Source organism: Carassius auratus, chromosome 15 (assembly GCF_003368295.1).
Source record: "Carassius auratus strain Wakin chromosome 15, ASM336829v1, whole genome shotgun sequence".
Classification (NCBI taxonomy): Eukaryota; Metazoa; Chordata; class Actinopteri; order Cypriniformes; family Cyprinidae; genus Carassius; species Carassius auratus.
The window spans coordinates 11264125-11286715 of record NC_039257.1 but is presented as its reverse complement, the minus strand read 5'-3'; the positions used below and the strand labels follow the sequence as shown (position 1 = coordinate 11286715).

The following is a 22591-nucleotide window of genomic DNA, read 5'->3' as shown; positions in this document are numbered from 1 at the left end:
AATCATTACCACAATGCGACCAAGGTATTTCACCTGCGAGTGACCTTTGTGAGCCGGTTCTTTTGAAGGCATAGGTTATCCAAATCGCTCCCAGTGTAGTCCGTTTCCCCTAACGAATGACTCTTTTGAGTCGGTTCTTTTTAATGATTTTAGTTCTTTTTAGTCTAGCCGCAATAGAGTAGAGACAATTTCCCCTAATAAAAGAATGACTCTTACGAGTCAAATGAATCAAAAGATGTTTGATTCAGTCGGTGCGGTTACTAAATTTACTTGTTAATTTCGTCATGTCCAACTCGAAATGGTCAAGTTATATGTTTTATTTATAACTCGAGGTTTAAATCGTTGTAGCTGAGTCATTATTTGGATGAAAGCTTATTTGAAATCACTATTTTATATTAGTTAGGCTACATGTGACAGCATTTCTGTTTGTTTATTAATAACGTTAAATAGGCCTACAAATTATTTTATTACGTCGGGTCTAAAGAAAAATTCCTAAAGCTTAAACACGTTTTTGAAACACTTTTATTTTTGGTTTGTTTTGTTAAATTGCGAATTATCTCAGTAATTCTAACAGACTGCTGAGGGCAGTAAACCCAATAATTTCTCCGATTTCTGATGAATCCTTTCCAAAATTTCTTCTGCAAAAGTAGCCTACTAAAGAAGGGCCGGTAATGGAATCACCAAGGTAACATGAATCATCAAGAACAATTGGAATCGCATCCAGAATCATTCTTATTTAATTTCCCTTCCATGTTTTTGACAGTCTAACTTGCATTCCTATCATTTGCAATAAAACCCACGAAGCCAGAGATGCACGCGGAGTGGGAGATCGTGTCTCGAGAAGAAGAGAGCAGCGTGAAGGAGTGAGAGCTCAGAGCTGTATCAGTGCAGGTCCTGAAGCACGAGAGAGAAGAGAGAGAGAGAGAGAGAGAGAGAGAGAGAGAGAGAGCTAATGGGCTCTTATTACACGCGTTTAAACCCGTTATTTAAAACGATTCATTTCTGGAAAGAGCAAGAAGGGAAGTGAAGAAAAGAGATCAAAAGAAGAACGCCAACCGATGTTTGACTTAATTTGACATGAGAGAGGATATCAGTTTCATTTATTTCTCTGGGATGCGGATTTTTCCCCTTCTTTTCTTGACAGCGTGCGTCTGCCCCGCATCGCTCGTATCACACGGATATATACAGAGAACAAATTAAGATGAAGTGACCTTCGAAAGTAGTTTTTGACGGCGTACCGCTCGCTAGGGTTTTATTTTTCCTCTATTCGTGTTCACCAGCGTTGCACCGGGCACGAGGGAACGGCGGGAATTGATAGGGCACGCGCGCAGTGCTTATTAAACAGCAGCTGACCACTAAAGCTCACATCAAGCCAAATAAAACACTACCAGAAGAAATAACACCACTGATTTTGTTATACAGAAAACGCGGGGGCATAAAAACGACGAGCTTTAAAACAGGTAAGAGGATTCGCATCATTGCTTCATGCAGTTACGGTCTATTCTGCATTTAGTTTATTCAACATGTGATGGATTGGATTGCATGGAAAAATTGCTGTAGATCGCGAGACTTGTTAATGCTGTGTTTGGATTTACATCTTTCTAATTCCGTGGACACTGTATAGGAATTATAAACACTGACTGAAGCATCATGCAAATTGGATTTACGCTAAACTTGAATATCATTATGTGCAATTGGAGACAATTTAACGTTATGCCACAAATGTATTTTATTGTAAATTAGCACATTTTCTCCCAATGGTCTGCATTAGTCACAGCAACAATTGACAGTCAGTGAACATGGCATGGTTTGCATGACAATTAGATAATAATTTATTATTTAAGTGGTGCTAGTGTATACACACTGAGCACACTGGAGTTACTATGACAAATTCTGGTGTAGCCTATTTCGTATGCGTCCAGATTTTGGGGAATAAATAGCTGTATGAAAGGCAGAATATCAGGACTATTCCTGTGATGCAAGAAACTTAATTGTTATGCTCTATATTGGTTCCAAACATCATGCAAAGTCGAATAAAGAATCTTCATCTATTAAAGTGACCTTAAACCGGTTATGGTGGTTTGTTTTATAGGTGTTATGTGTGCACAAGGCACACATTGTATTGTATTAGGACGTGCAACATGTGTGTCTTAAACTTTGCAGCATTTGGTTCAGCTTTTACACAAAATTACAATAATTATTGAATGATTTGAAATCCACCTTGGTAGAACTGAAATGTACCTGATGTATTAGAGAGCTTGCTCAGGTTGTGTTGAAGGGTTTCGGCTGAAGATGAGAGTGGAATAGGTGCCATCTTTGCACCCCCTGGTGGATAATGGCAAGCGAGTGCTGGAGAAAAAAAAAAGAGATGCTGGAGAAAAAAAAAGAGATGGTTTCTGTTTTAATGTCGTTCATTATTTGCTTTCAGTGTCTGAGCTTACTCATACAGTGTTTCCGTTTTGTTAAAAAAAGTGGTCAGATTCTTATGTAAAGCCCTAATGTTCATGAGTGCTTATGATAAGTGGTGAAAAGGTGAACACTGTAATATCAATAGCTTCTTTTATAACTATAAGGATATTCATACCTTCTCCTAAATGCGTCTTTGACGTGAACTTTCAAACTTAGAAATTATGGCCTCAATGACTAGAATCTTCAGGATTCTTGCACTTTAAAGATTCTTTCACTCGTGCACTCGATAGGACTTTCCGTCGGTTACATTGTTACGCCAATAGGTGGCAACAACAAGTGAGTTTTTTTTTTTTTTTGCTTGTTTGTTTGTTTGTTTGAACGAGTCATGGAGTCGTTCACTCAACCGATTCCATAAAAAACATCAAGACTAACCCGTTGTTAAAATTGCTTGACTACAAAAATAATGAGACCACAATAGAGTTTAAGCATAATTTTCTGCACAAATGACAATAAGGCTGATGTGTTATTTTATTATCACCGCTTAGTATGCTTTGAAGCAAATTATGAAGGTTATAGAAACAGCAACAATAACTGTTAATAAATCCCTAGTTCCTGAAATGTCTGCGGACTGAAAGCAGAAATCAGACAACATATATAATAAATATTCAAGGGAAGGAGGATTGACAGGATTGATTGATTAACAGGCAATTAAACTCTGTGGGAAGCATTCACTGTTGGCCTGCTCATGGGGCACAATTAATGTATCTTTACATTGCGATGCATTACTGGTAGATGCAGTCGTTGTTGGTGAGTAACATGCTCTGTAAAGGAAAAATCGGCATGCTTCTTTATTTGGAAGGCCTTTCCGGCTTTTTCCATGGTAATAAAAAGAAAGTCTTTGTTAGAGAGATACGATATTTGAGTCAAATCAACCAACTACAAGGAGAATCACAACATTACAGACTTTGATTTGATGCATAATAATAATAATAAAAAAAACATAAAAAGACAAAGGTATAAGACTGTAACACATAACTACTATGGATGAAATGAATAAAAAATTATGGATAAATATGCAATTATTGATTTTTTAATTCATATGTCGAAACAGCGTATTTTACGTTTATTGCATAATATGCATATTTATAGGCTACATGTTTTTAAATAGTCTGAGACCACAGGACACTGATTCTTTGATAAGTGGAAATATTTGCCGAATCTTGGGTCATGTATTGTTTTTTTGACCAGGAATCCCACTTTTAATCATGAATATTGAATAAATAATTTTAAATAAGGCAGACTAATGGCTTTATGAAAAGTAAATACCATTAACAATTAGGCCACTTAGCTCACAGTAGGTCTATCTTTAAGGTTAATAAGTTATTGCTAAATCAGATCCCATTTTGAGAATATAAATGTGATTTTTACCTCTTAATACTGTGCTTTTGATTTCCCCCTTTACAAACCAAGCCCAAAGTATATGAGCTGTGAAGGTTGTGTCATTATATATCAACATGGTCAAACATCCAAAATTATTAATATATACAGTATAATGTAAAATGTGAAATGTTTAGTGCAGAATTTCAATGGAACAAAGGGATACACTTTATCTCATTTATTATTTACTGCCTTATTTATTTTACATGTAATAAAGTCGGCAAAGTAAAGTCTGCTGCAGGCACAGGCATGCTTGAATGGGTTTCTAGAAGGCTTCCTTTATCGTCTTGTTGCAGAATTGCTTGTATATGTATTTTTTACTGGCTGGTAAAATGAAATATCAGCACTGGAGTTTTTGCCTTATTTAATGCATAAAAGTACTAAAACAGTACTATATCAGTGGCATAGGATTGGGGGTGGACTACACCTGTCTGTCTGAAACCTGTCTGGAAAGTTCTTATTGCAATTCTGTTTGGTGCAGTTGATAGTGGCCGAATCACTTACAGCAGCTTTAAAGGTACAGTATTGATTTCTGGCATTGGTATTGGGTCTGCTGTAGTTCAGTGATATCAACAGTGTGTAATTATGGATAAAGGTGGCTGAAGCGAGGGTTTCTTGGATGGGTACTGCTGATTTGCATTTGTTTTCACAGAAAGCCCTGTCCCAGTAGACCGAATGTGCCCAGCAACTGAACAAACACGATTAAAAGGGCATACAAAGCCCCACACTAGTTGGAAGTCTGAGTGCCTGGCGGGTAGCACATATGTATATGCACCTGACAGAAAACAGAGGAAGATGCATGATCTCATTGGATGCCTGATCATTTGATGGATAGGTCACGGAGAAGCACAACTCTCTGTTGTAGTGAAGGTTAACCAACATGGTGTGACAATTTGTCAGTATCCATGAGGTCGGTCTCCACAGAATTGAGACAAGGGCATCATTCAGCACTTTCTGTGTTGAGGGCCACTCACAGGACATTTGCCAATCTGTAGAACACCCATGAGACCAACCCTTCACAAACTCAACACTCAGCCCATTTTCCTAGCTAATGAAAACCCTTTTTGTACAATTGGTGATGCTAACAAACATGCTTCTGTGTTGTCTAGAATATTTTCAGTTGGGATGCACAATACCTTTTTGGTTATTAAATAATATTATAGTTTTTATTTTATAATATTTCTCCTACATTAATCAGTATTTGAAATATTACTTTATACATGCCTATTTAGTTTGCCTGCTAATATATATAATGTTGCGATGGTTAAATTTGCATGTACTGTACCATTTTAAACAACTGATTTAAGTTTTTTCCCTGTTTTTGTAATTTTTTTTTTTTTTTGATAATTTGCCATAACACATATTATCAACATATCGGTAAAAGAAATATAAGTGTATATTTGGTATTTAGTTGACTGATTTTTTTTTCCATAATACACAATTCAGTTTTTAGAAAGCACTATTAGCAATATTTAAGTAAATTAATATCCAGTTTTGATATGGTAATGTTTAGACACACACACAAAAACACACACACACCCCATATAATAGTTTTACTGTGTTGCAGTGTTGTGATGCTTAAATTCCCCAAAAGCACCATTTTAAACTACTGAATTCAGTTTTTGCATGTTTTTACATTTTATTTTTTCACTTATTAATCACAATAATATGATTATATTATTAACTTATAATTATTGGGCATATTGGACGTAATTTCAATGCATGTCTACTTTTCAATTGGAACTTTACTTTAGTTGAACCAGATTGATTTGTGAAATAAAAACAAAGTCCCGAAACGTTTCTTTTGCTGACACTTGTAATGGTGGAATAACGATAAACATGGCAGCAATGAAATACCAAACATTCAAAATCATGACATGTTAACACCATAGAGAATTGTTTGAGCTTTCAATGCCTCCAGCAGCTAAGGCCGTTTCAGAATCCATATGTCAGTCAATGAGCAGAATATAATGCCAGAGAGCATGACATATCCATATCTATCCTCTGTGTCTCGTATTGATTCTGTGGTCAGTAGTGTTTAAGTGAATTTTCCAGGCCTCTCCAGAGAAGCCCAGCCCAGCGCAGTCAGTATATCAAAGTTAATAATTATTGGCACAAATCAGTTTAGCGCAGGTGAATGGCTGAAAATTGCAGCTGCTATGTTATTTTCCTTGAGGCTTGCACAAAATATAATTCTCTGCAGCTTATTTAGCTTTATTATTATTATTATGCAGCATTGCTTTTGCACTTTATATAGCACAGAGTTGCCACCGTTAACCTCTTGGCTCATGAAACATCATCACAGTAAGCTTGGAGTTTGATGTGTGCTATTTGAATTTAGCAAGATGTTATTTACGGACATTTGATTTCAGTGTTTTGGCTGTCAAGCACATTCTGAATGTCACCCACCCTCCGAAAATGCCTCTTTCGAGTTGCCCTGGAAGTGTCAGTAGTCAGATGTGTCTCCAGCTGAGTTTCCTTTCAAGGCCATTCGAGGTCACATGAGCAGCGTTTTCCTTGCAGGATTCGCTTTTTTATCAACTTTGTGCACCACCTTTGTAGCGCATCTCATCAAGCTCATGCCTAGCAGTCGTTGCCATGACAGCAGCTACCACTTTGTGTCACTCCTGTGATGAGAGCGAATGACGTGCATATATCCTATGAGACATCGTTGAAGTTTAAGTAGTCTAATATCTCAGAATTAGCAAATATGCATCTGTCGAGAGCGAAAAAGCAGTCCAAGGATCTTTTCATGATAGCAGATTCCCTGCAGGGAATTCATAACCGGCGAGTGACTGAATATTGTACATGATCTAATGCTTTTGCTTGAATGATCCGCTTCTGCTTTCACTTAGGGAAGACTCAGGGTGAACATAAAAGATTGTTGTGACTTAAAGCATGTCATATCTTCTAATTGACTGATAAATTTAGGAAATGCATTTATTAAAATGACCTTCTAAGGTTTTACAAGACATAAAACAACCTAAAGGCTGGTCCTATTTAATGCCTGAGGACTTTTCATCAATCTTGGTAAGGTCTAATTTTGTCCTTTCAGATCTCGCAAGGGCCTTGCATTGAAACAGTGTTCATTTAAAGGGATAGTTCACCCAAAAAAGAATATTCTGTCATTCATTACTCACCCTCATGTCTTTCCAAACCAGTAAAACCTTTGTTCATCTTCGGAACACAAATGAATATATTTTTGATGAAATCTTAGAGCTTTCTGGCTCTGCATAGACAGCAAAGCAGCTACCATGTTCAAGGCCCAGAAAAGCAATTAAGGTCATTGTTAAAAAAGTTTAGTGGTTCCAATTTACAATCTGGGGAAGACAATGATAGTTGAACGATTTCATAGGAAATAGCACAGATTATGATGGATTAAAACTCTAGTTCTCATTTAGTATATTATTTACTGTTTTTCTCAAATCAGTTTATTGTTAAAAAATCTGTGTAGTGGATTTGAAAAACTGTGTTGTGTATTTCAGCCTTTGGCATCTTGTCTAAGACCTTTCTTTATCATATTTCCCTGACATGGCCAGCCAGGAAAAAAAAAACACCTGTATAAAAGATTGTTTCCCTGTTTCTAATTTCGGGAAAATGTTTGTCAATTATTGTGTGAAATTGCTCGTTGTTTTTAGATATGGCCGCACTATGAAGGAGGCTCTGTGAGCAGGAGCTTGGCTTTCATTTTTCCATTTTCTGTTTCACTGATTTCTCCAGTCTGCCAGACCTGAAAATTAGCATTGTCAACATCAGTTCTCCCATACTACCCTCAGATTTCACCGACGTGTGTCCATGAGCCCTCACTCAGAACCCTGAAGATTACATTGATATACAAGTTAGGATTTTTGGTATGTCCATACAATTTGAATTATTTATATGTCGATACCAGGCTGCCATTGAGGCAGTCCCAATGATCACTCACTTCATGAGTTCAACAGGATCTCTATTCCTCTTTTCGCCGCTCTTAAGTCGATACGTGAAGATGTCTATACACTTTTGAAAGATTCCACCTCTGCAAATAAGCTTCCCGGCTCAGAGAGAGAAGTTCATTGGTGACAAATGGTGCAGATTTCACAGGTAGGCCTTTGCAACCGCTGTGATTTGTTTCATTGCTAATAGGGGCTGAAGTGCCGGGGCCCCAGGCCATTTGCTTTTTTAGAGTGGCAGTCTGAGCGAGTACAGCCAGCATCTCTTAACAGCTCTGAAAGAAAAAACCATCAGCACCAACTGAGTTCCTCTCAGACTGGGCTTCCAGAAGACTTTCTCTTTACCTCTCCTCATTACCATACACAGGCTCTACAGATAGAATCTCTAATGCCCACAGGGCGCTTAACACACCACAGAGGTGACTGCTGAAGCTGCCTAATTGGCCGCCCAGGCAAAGCCATGGAAGCTACCTAGGTGATTGACAGAGGCCATGGAGAAAAGGAGATCCCAAGCGGAAGGCTGGATTGTCCTGGCTCCTTTTTAATCATGTCGTTCAGCATTGTCGATAAGAGATGTACTGAGATTAGAGTTCAAGGAGGACAGCCTTGTGCCGTGACTGTGGGATTTACTCAACATGTGAAAGGGATGAATGAATCAGTATTCAGTAGGGGGAGCAGAAGGTTACAGCAGAAGGCTTCAGCCCCAGCCCTCGTCTCCATATTTAGTATGCAGATCACATTGTTTAGTACACAGAACAATTTTTTTTTTTTGAGTAATGATGTGAAGCCAGACTTATGGCTTTACCACTGAGTAAATCTTGTAATTTATAGCTACTAACGTTCAAAAGTCTGGGTTTAAGTGTTTTTTCCCCCCCACTTTTTTATGTTTTTGTAAGAAGACTTACAAAGAAGGCATTTATTTGACCTCTATATCTGCAGCCAGTACTCCAGGTAATTATTTCTAATTACTTCAGTGTAATTACTCCTTTACTTCAGTGTCACACGATCCTTCAGAAATCATTCTATAATTAAGAAACGTGGATGTATCATGATTATAATGTATTTTTTTTTTTAGTATTGTTTGAGTAGAAATTTCAAAGGAAATTCATTTATTTAAAAAATTGTCTTTACTGTCCCTTTTAGGGGTGCCACGGTTCAACTGTTTTAATGGTTCGGTTTGTTTCACAGTTTTAGAGTCACAGTTTCGGTACAGTTCGGTATGTGCTATGTTAATGGAAAAACTATACTGTCTAATAATAATAATAAAAAAGAAAGAATACTCTATTCAACTACAAGCAACAGCACAAATAAATACAATAGAGTAAAGATACAAACAATAAACAGTGATTTTCAGTTTTTTTATAAAAAAAAATAAAATAATTTTAGGTAGAGAAATTGAATAAAGTAATCAAATGTAAAACAGCATTGCATATTGAACTGTATAAATTAAAGATTAATCTTCATTAAAGTTACAAAAGCTTTTTAATCAAGAGCAGTGAGTGATTTCTTTGTTGTTGCTGTTCGATTAAGACTGTCACTTTAAGAGAATGCACTGATCCAGTAGGCCTATGTTCAACCGGCTATGTCTGCTGTAGGATCCTTACCAAGACGGGCATTTTGACTGAATTTGTCCTTTTAAACACAATACTTAAGAGAGAGCTTAATATCTGTGCGTGTTCTGAGGCGCGGGTTTGCGCGCTTCGGATGAGCGCATGCACAAATCTTCTCACTGCGCACGCGAGATCGCGTCCTTTGGCTCTTAAATGTTTAAACTGGCCAAGCTTAAATGAGTTTAGTTCAAACACATATCAACGTGTTCTGTTCAGATCTCATCTGTGAGCGCACATTATCAGCACCCGGGTGATGACGGAATAAATGAATGCTACTATTCCATAATATGGGATTCGCATTGAACAAAATGTGAATGATTTGTCCAGGGTTGTGTTATTTATTTATTTATTAATTTTTCCTCATTGCTGTTGTTGTAATGTCTGGGAAGCCAGAATGTGCATCCATCAACAGAAACACATATTAGTTGAACTCTGTTTATTTTAGGTCTACATGTTATTTATAGCAAACAGTATTACAGATGCTTTGTCAGATTTAAGTTGAATCGCGGTCCGAGCACGTGCCTAACAATGTGTGGTGAACCGAACGATTTAGGTTTTTTTCAGCAAACCGTGCCACCCCAAATCCCTTATGACATTTTTAACATGTCCTTGCTGAATAAAAGTATTTATTTTGTTCTTAGATTCATTTTTGGCATTTTGGCCTATATTACAATAGGTGTCACTTGTTTGTTTCTGTGTAGTTCCTGTCTGCCCTTATTTGGTTCAGTTCCTGTTGTCATTTAGATAAATATCATTCATTCAGATCACCTGTGTTGTGTTGATCATCTCATTAGTTCCCTTTGTTTGGTTTAGTATAAATAGCCCTGCTTTTCCTTAATTCTCTTGTCTTGTCTTAAAGTTATAGCATGGTTGTAGTCTCCCTCTGTTTCTGAGTTTTTTTTCTCCGTTATTGATAATTTAAGCCTCTATCGTGCATTTCTTCCTTGCCGTGTGCTTATGCAAGACCAGGCCAAAATGGATGAGGACAGGCTGTGGGGTTTGCGGCAGTCTGGTCGGATATTGGAACGGTATGTGGAGGATTTCCTTGAGCTTGCTAACCAGCTGAGCTGGCACAACGCCGCTCTTGGTCGTGTTATCAGCTGGGGGACGACGAGATGATCCGCTGCAATCTTCCTGTGTGTAACTATCCCCTGATCAATCTGATTAATCTCGTCCTTCTCTCAAATGGTTCACATCCATCCCCCTCTGAGGCATGCCGCATCTCACCGGCTCAACCCATGCCAGGAACCCCCACATACTTTACCAATGGCTCAGACTGCCTGCCCAGCCCCAGACACCCTCGTATCCTCGAGTTCCACCATTGTCCTCAGCCCAGAAACTCTAGCCGCTCGGAAGTCAGGCCCATCTGCCGCCATGAAGTCAAGCCTGCCGGCCGCTTCTCACACCAGTCCGCTGCTGACTCGGTCCTTGTGGCCACCGCTGGCTTCATTTCTTTTGGACCAGGCGCTGCCTCCAGAGTTCTCTGAGCCTATCCTCTCTCCAGAGTCCACTCCAGAAAGCTCTCCTGAGTCTCCGCTGGTCCCGTCCAGCCCTTTTGAGTCTCCTCAGCTCCCTGTGTTAGCAAACTCCATTCCTCGCAAGCACTCTCCATTGCCCTGTCCTCCAGAGCTCCCCCTGCTTTTCCTCTGTTCCCTTGTCTTGTGTTAAAGTTACATCTTGGTTGTCTCCTGTATCAAAGTGTTTTGTTCTTGTTTTGGATTAACACCAGTGCCAGTTCATGTCTGGTTGCTGACAGGATCATTATCTTCTAGGACTTTGCAGGTGCAGTTAAAATTTAAACTGTCCTGGTGGATCTTTTAGACAGCAAGAAGATGGTAATGACCAGGAGGAGACAAAGACATCAAATTAGTGCCATTGAGATACCTACCGGTCATATCTTGCCACCATATGCTTGGTAAACAACTGGTTAAATTACAAAACTACCACAGCTAAGAAGTCTCTGTGGACCTCAAGGACATCCGTGATAACAAAGATTTTGGTCAAGGAGTTAAAAGTAAAGTACAGCAAAGACATCAATTATGGAAAAGATACAAGACAGTATTAAAGGATTCGGATGCTGTGAGGGGAAACATTGATTCAATTAGAAGGAAGTGGAAGTGGCAAACCACTTAGACATTGGCTAGGAAAGGTTGTCCTTCAAAACAATATCAGCCGTTAGACTTAAAATGACATTTGAAATGCCTATGAAATGTGACTTATTGTTTTACCTGCACAACTAAGTTATGCCAACCATAGATGGAAGTAGTTTCATCTATTATTTAATTTATTTAATTAATGTGTTAGAATTAGTAAATAGGGTTACTTTTGATTTCATGTTGACTTTAGAATGTTGTTATTGTTAAAAATATTAAAGTCTTTTTAATTAATTGAAATAAAATATTATAAATATTAGATGAAAAATTTCAACTGTAACTGAACTAACTGTAATAAGTTGCAGTACTAAAACTACTAAAACATTCTAAGATAATGAATTCTAAGAGTAAATATTTAAAAAATAAACAAAAAATGACAAAAGCATGTAACAAAATGACTAAAACTGAATTTGAAAAAAAAGGCAATTAAGAATATTAATAACTAAATTAAAACTCATATATAATATTAAAACAACTCTGACTTTAATGTTGAACACTTAAGCACTTTGAAGGAACTGCAAATATTATGTTTTATTTCTGTATTAGGTCGTCTAGACGCTGAGCTGCAGTTTACTTTGCCCAAACGACTCTTTATATTTTTCAAGTTCTAGATCCACAGATGTGTATTAAAACCCAACTTTGATTCATTCTTTGTCATGCATACATAATGGGATGGGATGGTTGCAATATGGAAGTCAGACACTGAGGGAGAAGGCAGCTCATTAGTCACCGCTTCCCCAAACATAAGTTGTGTTACCAGATGCTGGGCCTCATCGCAAATCTCATCTTTAATCAACTGGAGAGCCGAACAGAGTCTGTCTTTTAAACCAATTGTTTAGAGAAGAGTCGCATTTAATGCCACTCACACTGTCATCGCTTGGTCGCTCACTGGTTCAGCTGGTATGCAATGCTTCAGCATTCTTATCAGCTTAAACCTGCGGTCCTGCAGCGAACACGACACCGGGTCGACAACATTTGGCTTCATCCACTCAGCCCCAGCTGCACAATGACAGCTTAGATAGGTGTCCCCTCTTGGGATAATGACACATTTACCACTCAAGTGGATCGGGGCAAGTTAGGTACTTCACAGAATGGAGAGAAAAACACTGCAAAACGTGCTGCCGCATCTCTGTTTGGTTCCCACAACATGCGATGTGGATTTCAGGTCAGAGCAGTGAATGAAGTCTGGCTGTAAGAGCAAAGGGACATGGTGCACAGACTGGGGTAATTACCCTTTCCTGGTGAACAGCTCTCCGCTCTGATATATACTGTAGCCCTGTGTGTGTTGTATGCACAATCATAGCCATGTGGAGTCAGTCACTGCAGGAACCGTCAGTCTAAACGCCGTCTTCCAGGTTAAACCGTATACCTATAGAATCTTTGGCTCAAACATGTTCCTCAGTTTGTGAAGCCACCAAAATGGACTTAAAGAAAATGATTAAACTTATATCATTATGCACTCTTAAAAATTCTTCATTCACCTGTCCACAAATTAAGGTCTATAAAGCTCTTAAAGTAGACTGGGAAGTCTTTAAAGGGATTGTGCACCCAATTTTTTTTTTATTTGCCATTAATTACTCTTAATACCCTCATGTTGTTCCAAACCCATAAGATCTACGTTCATCTCCGAAATACAAATTCAGATATTTTTGATGAAATCATGCTTATTTGTGTTCCGAAGGTAAACTAAGGTCTTACGTGTTTGGAACGACTTGAGGGTGAGTAATTGACTGTTCGCAAAGAGCTTGATTGACAGGCGATCTGACCAATCAGAACGCAGATATTATGTGCCGCTGCAGCTATCCGCCATCTTGAAACTTAAAATTAAACTTGAAAAATGGTGTGTTCCACTGTTAAAATAAAATAATTCCTGATGTTTATTAATGTTCATTTCATCCTTTAAGTAAATACTAAAAGGCGATGGGTTCATGTTTTTAACATGTTTCGGCATGTTATAATGAGTGATATTGTTTCAAATCATGATATGTGTTGTCTGCTGTTATCTTGAGCACAGTTTGCAGCGCAGGCACTGGAAGGTTTTTTTTTTTTTCAAATTCACATTTGACAGTAACGTGAGTTGACAGTAGTTCTATCTTGAGCTCAAATGCAGAAGTAAATTTTGGTTCATTGTCAAAAACAGCAACATCAGTAAAAAATAAAAGTGAGTGACATACAGCCAAGTATGGTGACCTATCTCAGAATTCATGCTCTGCATTTAACCCATCCAAAGTGCACACACACAGCAGCGAACACACACACATCGTGAACTCACTACAGGAGCAGTGGGCAGTTGGGGGTTCGACGTCTTGCTCGAGGGCACCTAAGTCATGGTGTTGCCGGCCCGAGACTTGAACCCAACAACCGTAGGTTTATGAATCATACTCTCTAACCACTAGGCCACGACTTCCCCATATAAATAGTAACTATAACCATATCTACATCTGGATCTCACAGCACTATACTATCTATCTATACTTGCTATCATATGCATTGATTCTGTGTGGGATTTATTCTACATGCATTTTATTGGCTCTGGAATGAACAAGTAATTAACAGGTGAGAATACACATTAGCGGCAGTCTCTGTGTGAGAACTGGCACTCTGTAATTGCCTTTAGTTTCAAGATGGCAGGATATGGCAGCTCCTAATGCTGTTTCAGTGTCCCATAACATACGCACTCCATTGGTATATCTGTCAAATTAATGAACCGTCTAGACACGTGAATTTATGTTGAATAATGCAGGAGGACTGCAGGTAGCACCTACCCAGATCAGTCTACTTCTACTCTTCATCTGCTCTTCTCTTCTTCCCAGTCTGTCAGAGAGCTTGACAGGAGCTTGCTGGCATAAAGGCTTGATTGAGCTCATGGCTGAATGAAATTTCCTCATTTTCCAAACACTAGTCCGAATAGGCCACTCGCTGCCCAGTTATTCATCACGAGAGCTGTATCTGTGTGTGTCTGTGAGTTATTTCTGTGCTTTTTTGGACTGCAGACAGTAGTGTGTGTAAGAGAGCATAGGCTGTTATCATCGCCAAACAGTGAGGGGTGAGATAAGTGGGATGCTTCAGGCCATTCTCTCTCTCTCTCTCTCTCTCTCTCTGTTTTAGTTGTTACATTGTCTCTCTACAGTCCAACTCCTGCTCAGTTCCTCCAGTTTCTCTTCCTTAAGCCTCACTAAACCCCACTGAGCCAAAATGTGCCTATATATGTAATAAAATGTAGGCCTATATATAGATATTTTACATTATAAACTTAAGTGCACAAAGCTTGGCTAAAAATTCAAAACGATTGATTTTATAATATTCGTTCTTTTTTGTGTTTATTTTACATAAGCGTTTTGTAATAAGAAGCTTTACTCGCACTAATGTCAGATGGATCATTTATTTGTTGTGTAATATAAACAGTTTAGTCATTTCTAACAAAAATAACTACATCTTGATATGTAACCTACAATTATTATGATGTAAAATTACTCATACCCCAGCGTTTTACTATCTGTAACACTGAAAGGCAAGCCTTACTGAAGGGCACCGTGTTAAATCAAGACTGATTCATTCATTTGGGAGGAGCACTCGAGAAACAAGAGGCGAAGATCGGCAGTCTTTTTTTGGATCCTTGGCTGAACCCGCGTCGTTATCATTCTCGTGATGTCAGATTTACTGTTGAAATTTGGCCAGCGAGCCGTGAGTCAGAGCGCCACAGCTCACTGCGTGGTGGAAGGCGGGTGTGGGTGGCTGGCGCTACTGTATGGCAACTTCATGTGCCAGCTTCATCTCCATCATAATCAGACCCGCAGGCACAAAGCAGAGATTGCCTGGGCTGCACACATCACACTCCGCTCATCTTATGAGGTCAGGAGGACACAGTCTTGGATCTCACTTTCATCATCCTGGGAAAGTACACACAGGATGAAGAAAGCTAGCAATCTTCACCCTGCCCTCCTCCTCTGGGAAGGCTGTCTTGCCCCCATTAGCGTCACTACTCTGCTAATTAAACCCACAAACACAGCATAAGGACTGGAAGTGGATATGGCGTTTTTGGTAAGCAATTAAGCTTGCACCTTTAAAACAGCTTTATCTGCAGGAAGGGAGGCTGGGTGTGATCTTCAGTCCAGTATTGATTCAGGACTTGTGATGTCAGCGCAGTGATTACTCAGCCTCAGTCTGTTCTAAAGCCATCGTTCTCCAGCACTGACCTCCACCTGCAGGCTGACACATCCAATAGTCAATCGCAACCACTCGTCCAAATGACATTTTCTGAACCTTTCTTTACACTTCTGTGCTTTGATGTACTTGCGTTTCTAATTACTGCTGTTTGCTGAGGTGCTAGTGCTCATATTAGTCCTGATGTTAATGATACCTGAAATCATACTGCATGTTGAGTTTTGTGCTTGTACTTTTCTAAGCAGTCAGGTGATATATTTATTAATTTATTTGCAGATGCAAAGCCAGACAGAAAAAAAAACCACATATTGTCTAACTAGCATACTGTCTAAAGAAAGCAGTTATAATATATGTGGTATTGTTCATTTTTTAATCTGACTGTTTAAGGCGAAGATTTTAATGTTTTAAACATGTATGGTTTTACAGATAAAAATGATTGATATGAGCTTTTAGAGGACCAACATGTTAGGTAGGGCGCCCCTAGTGGAAGCAGGAAATTTTAATTGTCTTATATCCCAAAAAGATGGAAGAGGTTTAACAGATGGTTTTAAGGTTGACAAAACATCCGTTCTGTTGTAAATGTTTTTAATCAGGTTAATCAAAGTTAGTTTTAGAAAATTTCAGAAAATAAATGTAATTTAGTTTCTAATTTGAATTGAAAAATGTAAATTAAATTAAATTGAAAGTGTTTTTTCGCCATGAATACAGCCTAAAAAGCTGGGACTGCTTTAAAAACAAATAAACAAGCAAACTCTTTTTTTTTTGAATTATTACAATGTATTTTAATTAGTTTAACAACTACTTAGCAACCACTTTGACAACCTTGAATGCCCTAGCAAGTTCTACATGGGCATGCACGGCTTGTGTTTCCTTTCATCAAATGTAATATAAGCCTAGCTATTTTCAGCTTTTAACATGCTAACAACATACATATTTGTTTCAGCACAAATGAGCTCCATATGTTCATGTTCAGAACAAACTTGGTTTTAAAATTGAATTAATTGATAATGTTGTCTGGCTCTCAGGATTGTAGGGTTTCATCGAGGTTGAGCTTCAACATCTGTTGTTTTCTGAACGGGGTTAAGCCAGCACTAGTGGGCTAACAAGAAGAAAAAACTCAGTCTGTCTGGTGTGGTTCAGAATTAGGGATCTGTTTCACATTTGTTCTATTTTTATTAATTTCTTCCTGCTTTTTGTGTGTGTGTTCTCAGAAGGTTTGCATTGGTGAATTTGCGATCCACTGGGCATCTACACATGTTCAGGTTTTCTGTCACTCTCAATGCTATAAAGAGTTTTCTGTTATTTCTCTTAAAAGCCTTGTGCCTTGTGAGTCCTGTGGGGTTAAGAAAGGCATTTAATTTCCTGTAGTAGAGCTGGGATAATTTAGCACTGTGGAATGAATCACATCTGAGGTTCATTCTCTGGAACGCTCCTCTGAGATACATGCTGAGCTTTAGAGATGGCAATAGCAATGGACATTAAAACACAGAGTAATGAAGACAGAGTGCTCTGAGAAGAATGAATCTCTTTCTCTCTCCTTCTCTCTTGCACATAAATCCTTTAGTTTCTCAAACTACAATTCGTGTGGGATGTCAAGAAAACTGAAGTATTAGCTATCGCACTAGGTCACAATAAGCCACTGGTATTTGTCTCCGGCTTATGCTTTAATATCTTGTTTGAAATAGGATGGTTCCTCAAGCTCTCCATTGCTGACATGGAAGACAACCCTGCATTTTGCACCAAACCGGCTTCTGTGGAAAGTCTGGATTATTGCAAGATCCTCAGAGATAAAACCTTTCTCTTTGATCAAGCAATTGACAAAACCCCATCATCCTTAGTAAACATTTAGTCCTTTTATTTTATTAGTATTTTTATTTTTTTTGTTGCTCATAGGTTGCTTTTTTTTTAATTCAAAAGGTTCCACTGAACAGACCAGTATTTTATCAAAGTAGCACTGTCTAGTGTACGTTCAAAGGACTATCATACACTTTAATCTGACAGCATTTATTATGTTGTTGTCCTTGTTCTGTAAAAACCAGCTGGAATGGACCTGTAATCAAATATGTCTTAAAATAACCTCAAACCGGTTGAGTGAAGATGGTCGGGACTCAAACAGTGAAAATAATTACAATTGATTTGCTAATGAATAGTTAGTTACTCATGGTGAAATGTAATATGGGGTCTTATTCCGTTCTTGGAGTTCAAGTGGATATTTGTTTTAGAGTGAAACGTACTGAGGCAGAACTAATAAAAAAAAACACAGCAGTGCTCCGGCATGAATTTGTGTGGCTTTTTGCCACTTTTTTTTTTTTTTTGGTCAGTATCATTTCTTTTCTTCGTTTCTCATTACATACTGATTGACTTGAATACCCACGGATCCCGGCCTAATTTCTGTTAGGTTTTGTGGGGTGATGAGCGGCCTCGCTGAAACCTCTCCACCAGTGATTATTTTTTATTCCCTCAGTGTTGAAATAAAGTGAAACAACCCATGCAATAAAATGGCAAAGATTTTAATGGATTATAATAATAGCAGTAAATTGGCTTCTTATATTAGATATCCCAGGAGAGTTTTCTGTTTCCAAGAAAGCTGCTTAGTTTTTTCTCGTTTTATGTATTTGAATACTTTTTTTTGCCCTTTAGAAGTAAGAAACCTAAGGGGTCTTATTTTTAACTGTCCACTGTTATTTTTTTACAATTATACTTCCACTCATTTTTCTCGCAGTGCCCTTGAAATACACTTCTCCAAGGAGTTGGGAAGTGAAATGCAAGGTATCCCGCTGAGGTTGACCCTCTGACCCAACACTGGGGTTACATCAGCCAAACCCGAGTGCCATTTTTCTCCATTTGTCTGGCTAACCGGTGCTGTGAAATGGTGTTCTGGACGTACGATCCACACTACGATTTGAAGGGCCCCACGCTGGTGTGTTCCAGCCAGAAGCTCATTATTCTCACTTTAGGGTCAGGTGTGCTTGATACTCCATGCTGGCTTTTACAGGCGCTGCCCCCTCCCAAGTGTCAGATGCTGTTGTGTCTGTTGTCAGATCTGATTTGTCACCTGCATCCTCCTTGGGGCCGGTCTCCCATAATCAAACTACAGCAGGTTTATCCACACCATCCCCAGCTCCAGGTGGGCTGTCACAGCAGCTTTATGGCACGTACGCCCCGCCACAGCTGCCCACGCCGAGCCACACCACTGTTTGAATGCAGAATGTCAGCGCTAATGCTGGACAGAGGCACATTTCCCTGCTGGGTTTCGATGTCCGCGGCAGCGTGCTGGCGGAACACCAGCTTTCTCTCAGTTGTGTTGTCCAAACCTCTGTTCCTCAGCTAGCCAGTCCCCTTCCCAGACACGGTGACATTTCCTCTGTGCGAGCTCTTCTGAAGCCAGGCTGTCCCTTACTGCCTTTCATGTTTAATGTCAAATAAGAGCTTAATTGTGCCATCATGGCAAAATTGATAAAGCCGGGCCATTATGTCTGGCTGTCCAAGCACAACGCTAATGAATGGCAGCAATTAGCAAAGACTTGGTGAGTCATGGTGGTCCATTCAGGCAGTGTAACATTAAGTCCACATAAAGAGCAATAAAAATGTCAGATAAATTGAAAATTTAAGGCATCTCATCTCTTTTTCTCATGTCTTCATTCCGCTGGTAGCTGGTCTGCAGGAGCCTTGCAGTTGCATAATGTAGATGCAATTGAGTGCATTTGATGGTGAGGTCAAAAAGGACTCTCAAATCTTTGCATGAACCAGACACTCCATTTCCACTCTGTATCAGACAGTTACCCCTCTATCATGAAAGCAGAAGTACATTTGAATTTCAACATTTGCACATGTGCAAAGAGGATAGAAAATCCACAGTCATGTCGCCCATTCAACTCATGCGCTGTATTTTAAGGCTTCTGTTGTCGTACAATCTTTTTGTATGAGGAACACACCAATTTAAGCCATTTTTCACAGAAAATATCTTGTGTTGATACAGAACTTGAATCTCACTTGCATTTTTCTAACTTATGTTGTGATCAGTCCAGAAAACCAATGCAGGGCTCAACAAGAAGGATTTTTGTTTACTACTTGCCCTGCCAACATTTTAATAACCGCACCACAAAATAATGATCCATTTTTCTTAGCAACACATTTTTATGTTTTCTAGAAATAAGTATATTTTTCACTGAATGTTGTATTTTCATAGCATTTTTGGTTATAGCTATAATGTAACTACATGAATTCAGAAGCTTTGCTTGAAACCCGTTGCATAAGATGCAGAGCTTGAATAATTTGATTCTAGTTTTCATCACATTCTTACTGAAGCTTTCAAGTCTATCAAAAGTCAATTTTACATCAACTGGCCCCAGACCAGCAGGCCATCCTTATTGTAATGGCATTTGGCATCAAAGACTTCAGACCTGGTGCCACATGTTTAGAAATGCCCGTTTTAATTGTGAATAAGATTTGAGAGCAGTGTCTTCAAAAGGTACACAAGTCCTATGGGCTTTTTTTCCTATTTGGAGCTTGGCAGGAGTAAATGTAACAGTTTCCATTTTTGGGGGTACTATTAATTATTTAAAGTTTATTAATTTGAAGTGAGGCAAAATGACAGTTAGAAAAGTCATACATTCAAATAGAGAGCAGTCGAGACAGATTCAAACTAATGAGAGGTTGTGACCAATATTACCATGATATCATCACTGATGGTTAGATATCCAAAGATAGATAGAATAGTGGAAGGTAAGACAAAAACAAAAGGGGAGAAAGGTTGGAAGTGCGACTGTGCCATATGTCAACGTGCTCCCTTTAAGGCTCTGGCTCCTCCATCCAATGATTCTGTTAGTGCGAGTCAATGGTAATCAAAAGGAAGTGCCTTGCAAGCTCTCTAATTATACACAGTAAAATTAATCCAGTCACAAACTTCTTAATGATTCCTATTCCGGCCCATTCCTCTGGGCACCGTGCCATCCCAATCTATGCTAATATTGATACAGGAAAGGGTCTTCTGATTTCCAGGGATAAGCTCTAATGACTCTGACTCATGTGTCTGGTTCTGGGCTAGTGGAGTATTCACAGATTTCTCATAGCCCGAGCCAGTACGTGTTCTTTTAATCCCATTTTATTTTACCCTTTCAAACGCAGGCTTATCAGATCCCAAATGGACGCATGTGCATACAAATCTCCCAAGGTTTCGCTTGAAAGCGCCTGATAATACATTTGGGGAGCGCTGCTGGAGTGTTAAGGGGAAAGCAGGACCGAAGCCAAGCCACGTATATGGCGACATATGGTGATTTAAACGTTAATAATTAGGAAGCTTTAATTCATTACATGATGCATCAGTCTCACCTCTGTTGGCATTGGCCTTTGTGTCGACCCGGGGAAGAAATCAAATGGAGTAATTAGCTACACACTCTTCCTTTACTCTAATAGAGATATACTGTACAAGTCCCTCACCATCGTGACCTTTACTGATGCCACAAACAATTTCACTACATTAATGTGCTTGTGATAAAAGCCATATTAAAAAATCTCTGTAAACTTGTGCTAATATTAAGCTCACATGGTGCAAATCTTGTTTGTTTGCTCAGATACAGGGTTTTGCTCTCCGTAAGCGTTCTCTGTGTGGTTCACGACGGCCTTGTGCTCGCATCGATCGAGAAAGAAGCACCTTATGGCTGATGCAGTGAGAACTCACTCAAGAGACGCATCTTTTGTGTGCGTACACACGGTCTCTAATGTGGAATCAAGGACGTAGCTTGAGCCAGTGAATATGATCGTTTGCTGGATTGTTTTTGACTAAAAATGTGCTTGGTGTCAGCACATCTGTGGTGGATATTCCTTCCCTGAACTTCCTATTGGATGTGGGTCTCGTCTGAGTGCTGAATATCAATGGACATGCAGGATGTGTTAAGAATTCAGAGGGCAGCTCTTGCATAAGTGCATAACAGTAATTAGACGGTCTTTTCTCTGCATTGTGCCGTCCTCTAATGGAAGCTATCATTACGCTCTCCTTCACTTGTGTCGTTCCAGTATCAGACTGTGTTCGGGTTAAAAACGTTGGGTCTGAATACTGCAAGTGTGCAGAAGATTTGATTAGGTTTGATGTGCAGACAGATGGTTAATAAAGAACAGGGAGGTCAATGCCAGCAATGGAAGGACCAGGTAAACAGAAGCACTAAGATGTCCATCTGCAGATTAAAGGTTCATTAGTGAAGTGCTGTGATTTTGGCTTTTTGTAGTTTATCTTTTGTTCCTGTTAGACCATTTTGTGGCTGTTTTGTTATAACTGCCTATTGATGGCTTAGACTTTCTTTATTTTTCTTTTACTCACATTTATAAAACAAATATTCATAAGCATTCACCTGATACTCAATGTGAAACAAAATAATCAATTTAAGTACCTTTTTGTCTCCTGATTATTAGGTAACTCAAACATAAAAAAGTTTTTTTTGCAATTATACACTTCTGTTCAAACGTTAGGGCCAATGAGATTTTGTGTATATATGTGTGTGTGTGTGTGTGTGTTTAAAAGAAGTCTCTTATGCTCACCTTTGGTCAAAAATACAGTAAAAGCATTACTGTGAAACTGTGAAATATTGTTACAATTGAAATTATAATAGTAATAACTATTTAATAATAACTGTTTTCTGATTTAATACATACTGTAAAATGGAATTTATTCTTGGGCTGACAAAACGGAATTTTAAGCATCATTACTCCAGTCTTCAGTGTCACATGATCCTTCAGAAATCATTTTAATATGCTGATGGCTGGTTGGTTATTATAGATGTTGAAAACAGTACTTAATATTTTTGTGCAACTGTGATATATTTTTTCAGCATTCTTTGATGAATACAAAGTACAGCGTTTACTGTTACTTATCAAATTAAGCATTTACTAGTCA

General features: G+C 38.7%; 1 protein-coding gene across 1 annotated transcript in view; it reads left to right on the top strand.

Annotated features, from left to right (window-relative positions):
- Positions 1 to 832: 832 nt before the first annotated feature.
- Positions 833 to 22591, top strand: part of LOC113115083 (glutamate receptor ionotropic, kainate 4-like) — a 297646-nt gene continuing 275887 nt past the window's right edge. Inside the window, exon 1 of the mRNA XM_026282354.1 lies at positions 833 to 1460. The gene's annotated coding sequence lies outside the window, so the exon portion shown is untranslated. The remainder of the gene's footprint in view (positions 1461 to 22591) is intronic.